General features: G+C 34.6%; 2 protein-coding genes across 3 annotated transcripts in view; one reads left to right on the top strand and one right to left on the bottom strand.

The window, feature by feature from the left end:
• Positions 1–1,749, top strand: part of LOC144974745 (dedicator of cytokinesis protein 3-like) — a 147,461-nt gene extending 145,712 nt beyond the window's left edge. Inside the window, exon 51 of one of the 2 annotated variants that reach the window (XM_078917967.1) lies at positions 1–210. This exon is cut by the window's left edge and continues 1,562 nt beyond it. The gene's annotated coding sequence lies outside the window, so the exon portion shown is untranslated. The other variant, XM_078917965.1, reaches the window with a different exon arrangement.
• The window catches only part of LOC144974752 (uncharacterized), a 357,750-nt gene that overhangs the window by 234,201 nt on the left and 108,999 nt on the right, over positions 1–14,550 (bottom strand). The gene's annotated exons all lie outside the window — the stretch shown is intronic.

A 14,550-nucleotide genomic window follows, 5' to 3' on the forward strand; every position in this document is an offset into this window, starting at 1 on the left:
ATCTTCTGTCTCAATTAACAAGCAAGACACCGTTACATACTCAACTATTTTGACTCCTTTTTATACAACTTAAAAATTTTTTTTTGATATAATGTTTTATGTGTCAATACAAAAAACTTCAATACAATATGTTCTTTAACAGCTCTTTTCACTGTCGAGAAAATGAGGTGAAAATAGTAAAAATAAAGGAGCAATATATAAAAAAATTAATTTGTTATTGATCGTTTTAAAAACATTAATACATTTCACTATTGTTTCGCAAAAATATTTGTCACAAAACTAATATAATATTTAAATACCATTTCAACGGTGCAAAGTATGATCACACACAACTTATAAAATATCTGTAACCATTTCAAAAATTGTTTGAATGTTTTCATGTCCCATAAAATATACTTTAAAGCATTCCTTGATTTGTGGTCGTATGGTTTTAGCTCCATCTGTGGTCATATGGCTTTAGTTCCATCTGTGTTCGTATGGATTTAGCTCTATCTATGGTCATAAGGTGTTAGCTCCATCTGTGGTTGTTTGGTTTTAGTTTCATCTATGGTCGCATGGATTTAGTTCCATTTGTGATCGTATGGATTTAGCTCCATCTGTGGTCGTATGGTTTAAGCTCCATTTGTAGTCGTATGTTTTTAGCTCCATCTGTGGTCGTATGGTTTTAGCTGCATATGTGGTTGTATGGTTTTAGCTCCATCTGTTATTGGGGAGGGTATCTGAATACACTGCAGTTCGTATTCCTCATCCAAGATATTTAAGATCTGTGAAAAGGAGGAATATGGGAAATTTGCACAAAGAAGAGAGGGAAATTGATAAATTTCAGATATTAAGATCGGTAAGAGGATTCTGTGAAAAGGAGGAATACGTGAAGTTTGTACAAAGAATATAGGGAAATTGATAAATTTCAGATATTAATATGTTGGTAAGAAGAATTCATGAAAATGAGGAATAAGAGGACGAGTAATGCTTACTGCACTGTTGTCCTTTGATGTTAACACAAGCTTTACACTTTGGGTGGTCTTCACCCTCTCTTTACTAAGCTATTTTCAGAATTTGACCCGAAACTTCATACTCACCCAACACAAAAAAATAGATTTTTCAGACAGAGTATTAATGAGTATATGCTTGTTTTGTTCAGAAAAATGAGCTCTGCAACACAGTGTCGAGTTTTTATAGCTATAACTCTTACAAAATGAAATGAGAACAAGAAGATTGTTGGTTATATCATAACGAATGTGACGATTTTTCCTTTGGGTGGCAAGGAGAGGGTTAAGGGTATGTTTGAGTTTACATCCTGGAATCAATAATAACGTGAAGTTGAATGTAAGCTTCAATTTAATTACAAAAACAGATCAAATGAACGTTTCAGGTTTCCCCTTTATCAACAAAGCAGGATGATTGAAACACCACAGATGAATGAGATGATGTGATAGTGGCGTAGTTAAGATAAGCTAACTTAATATCCACTAAATGTGCTCTTCAAGAATATCCTGGAATCAATATCAGACACCGGCACATTCTCATCCATCTAATATCTTTCAAGTGACACAAAATTAAGACTTGGGTAAAACCAACTTGCATGAAAAGGAGATTTTAAAAAACAAGACTTTTTTTTTTCTAAAATAAATGAATGAAGGCGAATGATCTTGAGAGAAATTTTCAGTTGGGAGGATGAGTGAAAAAGAAAATGTTGTAGGTGTCCAACTTTAACCGGTAAGTGCGAGGGAGACGATTTGAAAAAAAAAAGTTTTTAAATACAATACCGCGAAATTTATATTCTCTGTTGTCTTCTGGCACTTTCCTATTTATTCATCCCAGCTTCAAGCATCAATGTTTTCATCCCCACCTCTTGAGATTTTCATCCCAAAGTCACTTTCACTTTTAGATTGAATTCATGAAAACAATTTTTAAACAAGATTTGATGAATTCGATTTTCTACAAAATAATACAGACTGTATTACTTATAAGTTATGTAGTCCTTCAGAGTCATAAGGCTCATGGAGTCGGACTTTATCTTGGTTTCTGTGACATTAAATGGACAATAACAATTGCTTACTACCCTTTATGGAGCTTTTTTCATATAGCGCAATATCCACTAAATGTGCTCAAAGCGCTTTACAAGGGGTCTCTGATTGACAGCAACACGTAACATGTAGAATGAAACGTGGCACCTGTCAGGCGATATTACAATGTTTTCTGGACAGAGACAATGCTGTTAACGGCCAGGAACTCATTTTACACCAGAGTATGGTGAGAGGATGTGAGTAAAGAGCCTTTTCCAAGGACTCAACTATGCGCCGAGCGAGGCTCGAACTAAGGACCTTCTGATCCGAAAGCGAGTGTCATACCACTTGACCACATACCCTTTGGATTGGAAAGTTGTCAATTGCAAGATACTTTCTGCCTAGTCTAACATCTAAGAGACCCAGCTACCCAATGACAACTGGGTAGACAGGAGGGGATCCGAAAAAACTCGACTTCACCCAGGATCGACATCAGTCACCTTGCGTGTGAAGTGAGTGCTCCACCAACTTAACTATAAGGACCCTCAGGTATTACTTGAGCTGCCTTTCTTTTTTTTTTCTGTTTTTCACAAATTCGGCGTAAATTGACAGACACTGATTGCAGTTTCTTGATATATAAGGTAGATATTTGTATTTTAAAAAAGAGACATGTTTTATTTTCCAATGTTATAATTTCTTGGCTCACTGAGCGTATCTGCATGCTTCCTTCAAATTGTCCTAGTTTTATGAAGATGATGATAATGATGAATCTGTGATTAGTTGGTCTTCCTTCCTTGTTTCTTTTTCACCTTGCATATCATGTAAAAAGGCATTGTAACTGTTTTATGTTTTTCCCATCTAATGTAAATTTTTAAATGACCACAACATATTGAATTGAAAAGAATGGCTAATTGAGCAAAATTAGTATTGTTATAATGTTATTATTATTATTATTATTATTATTATTATTATTATTATTATTATTATTATTATTATTATTATTATTGTTATTATTATTATTGTTATTATTATGATTATTGTTATAATTATTATTATTATTATTATTATTATTATTATTATTATTATTATTATTATTATTATTATTATTATTATTGTTATTATTATTATTATTATTATTATTATTATTATTATTATTATTATTATTATTATTATTATTATTATTATTATTATTGTTATTATTTTTATTAGTGTTATTATATCATGATAAATGTATTTTTCTAATACAGTTTTCTTCCTTGGCCGGGGCCGGTGTTCATTATTGGCCCCTACTTTGCTGACTTCTTTTTTCCCTAACCCCTGGGTGGGGTTCCTGCCTCCCATAGTGGGCAGGGAGGTACATACTGTGTCTTCTATCCCCCTATATCTGTTTTCCAACTAGCTGTCTGTCTTTGTCTTGGAATGAGATTACTTGGTTTTGTCCTGGCCCTGGCCGGATACCTTGACTGGGAGGGAAACAGTCAAATGCATAGTTATTGTTTTGGGAGATGATATTTTTTTCCTTGTAAATCATCTCTCTGTTATGCATTGTATTATGTTTTCTTTATAGTATATACGATTTGTAAAACATTTGAGTGTATTCCTCTTAGTGGGGACCTGTGCTTTTGTCTGGATGAGACTTTTAGGTAATCTCAAACTAAGTGCTTTGATAGTGTGCTCTTGGAATCTACATCTGTTTCCTATTTGAACCAATTCCCCTTTTGTCTTCTCTTTTCTTGGCCACTTTAATTGTATTTCTATATTTTTTACTATCTTATTTTCTTCCTTTTTACTGGCGCTGATATGACCTAAATGTATTGCAAGTGCCGTAAAACCCTTAAAAAACATTTCCCTAACCCTATAATACCATTTGTCCTTTTCTTGTCTTGTAGTTATGTGCCCTTGTTCTGGAGAGACACCTTGCTCAGATTTTAATTTTAGGGGTTAGTAGATCTCTATTTGATTCTACCTCCTTTTTTTGTTGTTTGTTTATTGTTTACATCAAACGAATACTGTTTGGCCAATTGAGCGTTTGTAACAGATAAAGATAGTTGAAGACACTGAACCGATCTATTGTGAACAAACTGCAATTTTATGTTCATCATTTTTATGATGTTTGTTTTTTTTTTATTTGGTTTTATTAAGTTTTTTTTTTTTAAATATATATTTAAAAACCTTTTGTTGCTTTATTTTTTTTTCTTTTCCACTTTAATTTTTTTAACAATGAAAAGGAAATATGATAATATATTCTATCTGTCTCAGTAGGATCGCCAAATGGAACTTATGGAAAAGGATTATTTTATTATATTCGTTATTTTGTTGTTATCTCGATGACCCTGTATCCCTTACAATTGATTTATTGAAGTTGATTTATATTTATGACTTAATATATTTTAATGGATTTCTTGGAGCGATCATACAAAAGTGGCCTCTGTGCTTGTTTGGTAACTCAACTAAAAAGCTTTTCACCATAAGGGGTCCTGTGTTCAGGAAACTGGACGGTAAGTTAGCCTTTGAAGAAAGATTTGTTATTCATATTCCTCCTCGTCCCCCTTGCTTGTTATTGATGACGTTTTCAATTATGAGGGATTATTGTTATGTTTCTTTTGAGTTATTATTTTTTTGTTTTCGTTTTCTGCTGCATTCAAGTCATGCCAAAATAGATTGTCATAACCTCTAGCATTGTGTATTTACTGTTGGACTCAACGTGTAGGTACTTGTATGCAGATCTGATAGCCCAAATCTGAAAAAAAAAAAACCCCCAAAAAAAACAAAAAAAAAACAAATACTTGAGCCTAATATCCACTAAACATGCTCAAAGTGCCTTACAAGGGGTCTGTAGCCAACAGCTATACTTATCATGTAGGACAAAACATGATGTCTGTTAATATATTTCAATTATTATTTTTTTCTGGACAGAGACAATGCTGTTAACGGTCAAGTACTCATTTTACACCTGAGTGCAGTGAGAGAATGTGAATAAAGAGCCTTTTTCCAAGGACTCAACTATGCAATGCTCAGGACTCAAACCCAGGACCTTTCGATCTCCAAACCACATAGCCTCTCTTTCTAGGGCTAATTGATTCATGGAAATACTCTCAAACCAACACAAAATAGCGTCCAATACAACAAGGTAAATAAATCAAGCCCATAAAAGCGATCGGCTATCAGACCTGCAAACATGTGCATGTCGGTTGGTCTGGTTTCCCAATGTTTCAAACAATCGCAAAAACAAAAACAAAATAATAATCAAAATAATCAAAAAACTAGTCAGGATGTTTTTTAAAAAATTAATTTTTTTAAAAATAAAATTCCCTTTATTCATCCCATAGGGGAAATTTGTCTCTTGGGTCTATTCCAAGGGAAGACTGGAATAACCCAGGCATCAGCTGCAGTGCAGCGCTGCAAATTGAGATAGGGCTAGGTGACTTGCTCAAGGCCATACAGCGCAGCAGCGTGTGATCGAACTCGGCACCTTTCGGGTACGAAGCAAAGACTGTACCGCTGAGCCACGCTGTTTATAATTACAGAGGTTCTGGAAGGTAATAACAATCAACAAAAGCCAGATGTGCACATGGAACAATCAAGATAATTAACTTATGAGTAGAACAAGCTGGGGCTTGAATGATGATCATAACTTTGTACAAAGGACAACGTGTCATTATTTACAGGTCCGATAACCCAAAATTGTTATAGGCACACTGTTGTAATAGAAATATTCTCAAATCAAAGCAAATTATTCTCCATGTCGAGAAAACGAATGCTAAAACAAAACAAGCCTATAATTTATAATTGCTCTCGGTCATCATCAGATCTGCAAATATGTGCACGTTGACGAAAGATGAAATGGTCACGTAGACCAGTAGCAAATGAGCTCAAAATTTCCATTTTTTATTTTAGAAAGTTATCTTTTTTTTGTATGTGTGTTAATCATTTTGCTGTTGTGAAATATTGTTGTAGGGTCGTTCATTTGTTTTTGTTTTTTTTTGGGTTTTTTTTTAGCATTTAAGTTTATCCCTCATTGTGTCTGAACCACAACTGGGCATTCGTGTCTATAAAGGCAAATAGAGATTATAATGGAATGGATCAAGAGTGCTGAAGGTTAACTCACTCAACTCTAACACCGACTATATCCGTAGTTTACCCGGGGTTACTTTTACCCTGTGTCTATTTATTACATTTTTCTGAGACAAATTATAGGCGTAGTATCAAAGCTAATGTTTTTAGTTTTTACATGTGAGTGGAAGTTGAATAAAACTATCTCTGTACATGCTCATTTTAATGCATTTTTTTTCCAGTTTTGTAAAGTAGCTAAAATTTCTAGGATTGAATGAGTTAACCGTAACAACAAAGGGTAGATTACAAAGTAGTTTCTAGAGCACAGAACAACGAATGTATTAACCTTGGTTGTACATGTCTATCCCCCCCCCCCCCTCCCCCCTGTTAGTTTAAAATTTATTTTTCCAAATTATTCAATTGTCAACAGTTTCATTTGTCATCGTTGTTCTTGTTTTTTTGGTTTTTTTTGAGCCACCAACTTGCATCACCTTCTACGCAATGCTTACAGTAGAATCCTGATAAAGCAAACACCACTAGATCAGAACGATTGGTTGACTTTAAACAAGGTGTTCACTGTATCCGTTATCAATGGCACATCTTCCAGTTTTCAATCATTATCTCTCACTTTATTCACATCTTCCAGTTTTCAATCCTCGTCTCTCACTTTATTCACATCTTCCAGTTTTAAATCCTCGTCTCCCAAAAGTGTCAGTATTATTATCACCGCTGTCTTCGTTTCTTGCCCCAAAGTGATAAACACTCGAGCATAATTTCAGTGTACAGATTTACTCTATGTATGCAATTAAAATTTCTGATTTTATATATATATATATATATATATATATATATATATATATATATATATATATATATATATATATATATATATATATATATATATATATATATATATATATAATATATATATATAATATTTATTGTTTTGTAATATTTTTGTGTGTATTTTTAAAAATTTCCTTAAACTTCGTTAATGGACGAACACTTTATTCAATGGAGAAGAATTATATTTGTAATACTCAAGCTAAAGCCAAGAGAAGATTAGATTTCATTTTTCTTTCATGGCCGTGGTTGGTCTGATGCCATCTTCCCATTGTGTTAGTTGGCATTTCAAACACTGTAAAACTCCATTTTTTAAATTGGATATCATGATTTTTATATACGACTTTAGTATATCTGGCATAATTTCTGAACCAAAAGAGGATTTTTAATTATACTTGCCCTAGTACAAATTTAAGGTCATGTCCTTGTTACTTGTAAATTTTCCAATGTTTCTGATATCTGCTTCCTATTGAAAGACTGTCGTGCATTTTTTCCAGTTTTTGTTGTTTTGTTTGCTTTTTTTTCCGCTCCCTATATATAGATAGAATGAAGTTGACATCACTCGGGTCTTTGTTATTGTTTTTTTGCCATCCACGTTTATGAGTAATTCTCACTAAACCAGACTATAAACGTTAAAAGTTACACATAGTTTTGTTTGTTGGTCCGTTATACTTCCAGAATGTCAATGTTGTGAGTTTCTTAGCCAAGCGCATACTATCTATAGAACCTGTAAAAATAATTAGCATTGTGAAAAAATTATGTTCAACGGTTTTTTGATTGAAAAGATTCGCTCAGTCTACCCCCATTTTTGTCAAGTATTTACTTGTCGTTTCGAGCTATTACGCTTTTTTTTAGGCCAGTTACTTCAGGGTTCTGTTATGTAAAATGGACATAGCAATTGCTTGCTCCCTTTTGGATAGGATGCAAGTCTTTCCACCAGATCTAATAGAGAGCCAGTTACCCCTGAGTGATGAGTGGAAAGACAGGTCGTTAAAAAAAGGCGACCCAACCCAGAAACCACTTCGGTTTCTCACTAGTAAGTAAATAGAGTGTTTTACCTTTTGAGTTATTCGGTCTACTGTTCGTCAATTGTAAATAGTGACAAATTGGTGTTGAGAGGCTATCAGTTGGAATAGATGGATTGAGTTTGATTCCTAAGCTAGAACTAGATGATTTTATACAACCTTTATATATGATGTCTTGTTTCCTACTTAGAAAATCTTGTATCAACAGCGTGTTGTAATATTATTATAATGAACAAGTGTAAATATGTGGAAACCAGCAGTTTTTGTTGCAAATAAATAGATATAGATACAGTGGAACCCATGTTTAACAGGTCTGAATATAACAGACTCTCGGTTATAACAGAAGCTTAAGGCTAGTCCTACCATTACTGTTATACTGAGGTTCTCTGTAAATAAATATATAAATAAATAAATGAATGAATAAATGATTAAAATAAGGCTACAAAAAATATGGTTTATTTATATATTTGTGTGTGTTTTTTTTTTTATTTGTTGATTTTTATTTTTATTTTCTTTTGTTTACTTTGCTTGCGGTCAAAGGTTGCTCTGACCATAATCATTCCATTGTTGATTTCAGTTACGCAGTTATTTATACTACACAATTTTATCGTGTAAAAGGTGAAAAGAGAAGAAAAATTCTGTCACCAATGTTATGATTATTTTAATAATAATTTGATGAAGAAAAGATTTAATGTACAGAAAACAGGCAAAATCAATGCTTTAAGTATTCAATGTTTGTTTAATTTCCCCCACCCACCCACCCTTCATTAAATTATGTAAAAACGGCAAAACATTGCTTTTGATCAATAGGTACCTATAGGTTTGAAGGATGGACCTGGCCTGATCCCACCATGACCCCACCGTTTTTCTCATCACCAAAGGCTTCCCATTAGGTTTTTCTATCAATGATCAATTCTTCTTTTTCTGATTCAAAAGAGCTTAATCAAATAATATTAAATGTCTGTTTTTTAAAAAAAACAATCCCCTTGTATATCAAAACTACCCAATAGATTTTTAAGTGTCGTTTAAGCAAAGACATAATGAAGTTACAAGTTATCCTTGTTAAATGCTTTTAATTAATCGGGGTGGGAAAATCCTACTTAAAGAATTAATATTTATTTTTTAAAAATCAATTTTTATCGATTATTTCATTTTGATATTTGATATAATGAGTACTCGTTTACTAATTTATATATTAATTAATGCATAATTTTTGTCCATTAAGGAATGGACTTGTTATTTTAGTGTAATTTATTTCATCAACACAACTGCAATTTTTATCACAATACAAAATGGCATGATTTGTTACAGCTAATGAATGGAATGGACCATGGTGTGTAATTTAATACAAGAAACTTGTATTACAGTTTATGTTATAATCAATTTGTTGCACAGTGAAGGTCCACCACTGTACTGTCCGTTTCTGAATGCCGGAGAATATAATAAATTTATTCGAACCAAAATAAAACTGGAATTTGTGTCTATTATTTTTAAAAGATATGTTTTTTTTGTTACTCTACTCGAGTTATGAATCAAATGGCTTAGAATTTGAGACATGTGGAGAAACAAATGAACTGAAAGATGGCATTTGTGTGTGTGTGTGTGTGTGTGTGTGTGTGTGTGAGTGTGTGTGTGTGTGTGTTTGTTTGAATGTTTGTTTTTGTTTTTAAGGGTTTTGCCCCGATGGCAGTATTCAATTTGGTCATTTCAGCAGTTGGTCCAGTAAGAAGAGTGGTACCTGTGTCGGCCATAGCGTTGCATCCTCCTTTGCAGAATGATATTTACGGCACTTTTAGGTCATATCAGCGCCGGTAAAAAGGATAAAAATTGGACAGTAAAAACATTCTAGATAGACAAAAGGACGAGGGAAAAGTAAGACAAAGGGGAATCGTTCAAATAGGGAACAGATGTATATTCCAAGAGCACACTATCAGTGTACTTAGTTTGAGATTACCTAAATGTTTCCAGCACAAGATCCCACGAATAGGAATACACTCAGATGTTAACAAATCATATGTTAAAAATAAAAAATAGCAATACATACAAGTATACAAGGAAAAAAATATCATCTCCCAAAACTATAACTAAACATTCAACTGTTTCCCTCCCAGCCAAGGACTCTGGCCAGGGTCAGGACAAAATTTAGTTTTGTTTGTTTTGTTTGTTTGTTGCTTTAGGTCTCTTCCAACACAATTGAGGTTATATGAGAGACCGCTGAAACAAAAAAAAAAAAAAAAACAAGCAATCTAACAAAAATAGTACAAATGTAAATCAAAATCATAACCTAAAGATATCATAAGCTAAATTATAAATAACCAAGAACAAACAGGCAGAAGATTTACAGAAAAAAAAATATCCCCTGTCAAAAATACAATCACAAACCAAAGAAGCAGGATAGGCTAGTAAAGAGAAGAAGAAACGACATCACTATCGGATCGTACACTCATGCGAACATCATAGGTATATGATTAAAGGGTGATGCTCCCATCCAACCACCCGCACAAAATTTAGTAATCCCATTCCAAGACAAAGGCAGAAAGCAATTGGAAAACAGATACAGGGGGATAGAAGACACAACAAGTACCTCCCTGTCCACTGTGGGAGGTCGGGAACCCCACCCAGTAAGTTTGAGATCATCTTAAAGTCTCGTCCAGTCACAGTCACAAGCACAAAATCCAACCAAGAGGAATACAGTCAAATGCTTACATTATACATTCAAAACAACAACTATAACAAAACATAACAGAGAAATGGTTAACAAGGGAAAAAATACCATACCCCAAAACTTTACATAACATGGCATTTGACTGTTCCTCTCCCAGCCAAGGAAAAAGACAAAACCAAGGAGTCTCAGTCCAAGACAAAGACAGAACGCAAGCTGGAAAACAAATGTTATAGGGGTTTAGAAGACACAGTAAGTGCCTCCCTGTCCACTGTGGGATACACAGTAAGTGCATCCCTGTCCACTATGGGAGACAGCAAGTACCTCCCTGTCCACTATGGGAGACAGCAAGTACCTCCCTGCCCACTGTGGGAGGTAGGAACTATGGAGACACAGCAAGTGCCTCCCTGTCCACTGTGGGATACACAGTAAGTGCCTCCCTGTCTACTGTGGGATACACAGTAAGTGCCTCCCTGTCCACTATGGGAGACAGCAAGTACCTCCCTGCCCACTGTGGGATACACAGTAAGTGCCTCCCTGTCCACTGTGGGATACACAGTAAGTGCCTCCCTGTCCACTATGGGAGACACAGCAAGTACCTCCCTGCCCACTGTGGGATACACAGTAAGTGCCTCCCTGTCCACTGTGGGATACACAGTAAGTGCCTCCCTGTCCACTGTGGGATACACAGTAAGTGCCTCCCTGTCCACTATGGGAGACAGCAAGTACCTCCCTGCCCACTGTGGGATACACAGTAAGTGCCTCCCTGTCCACTGTGGGATACACAGTAAGTGTCTCCCTGTCCACTGTGGGATACACAGTAAGTGCCTCCCTGTCCACTGTGGGATACACAGTAAGTGCCTCCCTGTCCACTATGGGAGACACAACAAGTACCTCCCTGTCCACTGTGGGATACACAGTAAGTGCCTCCCTGTCCACTGTGGGATACACAGTAAGTGCCTCCCTGTCCACTGTGGGATACACAGTAAGTGCCTCCCTGTCCACTATGGGAGACAGCAAGTACCTCCCTGCCCACTGTGGGAGGTAGGAACTATGGAGACACAGCAAGTGCCTCCCTGTCCACTATGGGAGACACAGTAATGCCTCCCTGTCCACTATATTATTATAGCAAGAGTGACCTCTGAGGTCCACCATTGGAAGTCAAAATAAATGATAATTAAAGAGAAAACGGTAGGGGCTGCCTGAAGCCTGTGATCGTGAAAATACTAATGAAAGAGTGAAAATGAACAGGTTTCATGTGGGAACAATACAGACATTGTCTTTGTTTGTTTTTAAGGGTTTTTTGCGGCACTTGCAACACATTAAGGTCGTATCAGCGCCAGTAAAAAGGAAGAAAATGGGAAAGTAGAATGTTCTAGAATTACAATTCAAGCATCCAAGAAATGGGAAATTTTATTTGTTTGTTTTTAAGAGTTTTACGACGCTTGTAACACATTTAGGTTACATCAGGGACAGTAAAAAGGAAGAAAATGGGATAGCAGAAAGTTCTAGAATTACAATTAAAGCTCCCACGAGAAAGTAAGACAAAGGGGAATTGGGAACAAATAGGGATCAGATGTAGATTCCAAGAGCATACCATCAATGTACTTAGTCTGATATCACCTATAAGTCTCACCCAGACACAAGCACAATATCCAACAAAGAGGAATACACTCAAACGTTTATAAATCATATATAATATGTATACAAAACATAATACGGTGCATAACAGAGATGATTTACAAGGAAAAAACTATCATCTCCCAAAACTAACTATACATTTGACTGTTTCCCTCTCAGCCAGGGCCAGGACACAACCAAGTAATCTCATTCCAAGACAAAGACAGAAAGCAGGTTGGAAAGCATATAGGGGGATAGAAGACAAAGTAAGTACCTCCCTGCCCACTATGGGAGGTCAGGAACCCCACCCAGCAATACTGACAATAGACGTTTCAGGTACAAACCCTTCGTCAGCACAACAATACACAAATACACGTGGAAAACAAATAAAATAAAATGCAAAAATGTACAGACGATACAAGTTATTTTGCATTTTATTTTATTTGTGTATTGTGCTGATGAAGGGTTTGTACCAAAACGTCCATTGTCTCCATTTTGACTCTTTCATTGATAATTAATTAAATTTACAATGTTACAATTTTAGGAGATTGAGTGATACGTTCAACATATAATAAACCCTTATATTTTTTTTTACAAATGACTGCCCATAACATCCATAAAATATAAACAATATGAAAAAGAAGACAAAAAGTATTCGGAGAATATTTTATTTATGCAGTAATTTGAGTGATAAAATAATTCCACTGAACACAAAATAAAAATATTCTGTATAAATTGTTCTACTACAGCGGTGGTAATTTGTCAATATTGACTTTTTTTTTTTATAGTGACCAATAATTGAATACCTTGCATATAATTCTCTTTTTCAATATCTTGTAACTTGTACAATTCTAACAACATAAAAATGTTCTTGTTGTCAAATAAATCAAGAGGTATTTCCTAATACAAAAATATCAGGACTTAAAGCAAGAAGTGTTCATATTGCCTTCTATGCTTGTACAATGCTTGCTGTATTCCAGCACACTCTCAGGAGAAGCCAAAAAGCGTGCTAGAATAGAATCTGATCATGCCGAAATCCGACTCTCATGGAAGGTAAGGACTCATTATATAGATAAAACTTGGTCTTCCAGCTCCAACGTGTCGTATTGATTGCAGATCATGCTGGAATTCAGCGTGCTAGAATCCATCGATTAATTTAACTTGGAAATAGCACCGAAATGTGGTCAGTTTTAAGGATAATTGGGCTGTCAAGCAAGCTGGAAAACAGATGGAGTCTAGAAGACTCTCAGTGAGACCTCCCTACCGTCAATGGAAGGACAGAAGACCTTAGCCAGAAACTTTTACTTTTTGTAAAAAGTGAAAGAAAGTTGATATTAATAAAGGTCTTTTGAAAAATGATGGATTCACCCACTTATCCTCAACAAGTTCCAATTCTAGTTCAAGAGTTTATTTAGACCTTGCTTTCCAGGCCAATAACCATCGGTTTTCTCTGAGCAAATTATATATTATTCCATCTTTCCCATTGGAAAACCCTATCATTGCTTAGTAAATATGTAATCGTTGAATAATGCTTTGAACGCGTTGGATAAAAATTTTATTCAACAATTGCGGAATATTTTCGCACATTTTATTGTTGTGAAACAAGGTGTAAAAGACAGCTGATTAGTAATTATACATAATCTTTTGGTGCGCATGAATACAAATCCAACGTTTTTCTTTTTTGGGTCAAATTGTCATTCAGGCAGATGGAGAAAAATGCAAATTATGGCGAATAGAAGGAAAACCACCATACCATTTGGTCATAAAATATCTAATAATCTTAGTTGGAGCTATGTAAAAAAAAAACATATTCTTTCATAAATTTGTATTTATTAAACTCGTTATATTTTTATCGTACAACAACACATACTCGCAAGCTCGTTGTGTTATTGGTATGATAAAAATAACTTTTTTAATAAATACAAAGAAAAGATAGAATGGTATAATCTACAACAGAACCACATCCATTTACAAAGGTCTTAACGTTAGAAAAGATGTAAAAATATCACCAAAAAACAGCTAGGGGGATTCAAACAATGTTTTGTGTCTACAATTTATCATAATATTATTGTCTAAATCAAAGGAATGATGATGATCGCTTGAAAACAAATAATACACAAAAAATAAAATAATGAGACAAAAAACAAATCCTTGAACAAAAATAAAAATTATATTTGGAAATAAAAAGGAAGAGGGAAAAAATACACAAATCTTCTGACATCATGACAATGCAACGCTATAGATTCCGTATCAACATCACATAGACCAGTTTCATGTCACAGTCTTTGCTTTTTATTAATATATTTTTAAAATCTGAGCATTTACGTAGCGCAACATCAAC

Source organism: Berghia stephanieae, chromosome 6, assembly GCF_034508935.2.
Source record: "Berghia stephanieae isolate SIO BIC M18660-M18661 chromosome 6, UCSD_Bste_1.3, whole genome shotgun sequence".
Lineage (NCBI taxonomy): Eukaryota > Metazoa > Mollusca > Gastropoda > Nudibranchia > Aeolidiidae > Berghia > Berghia stephanieae.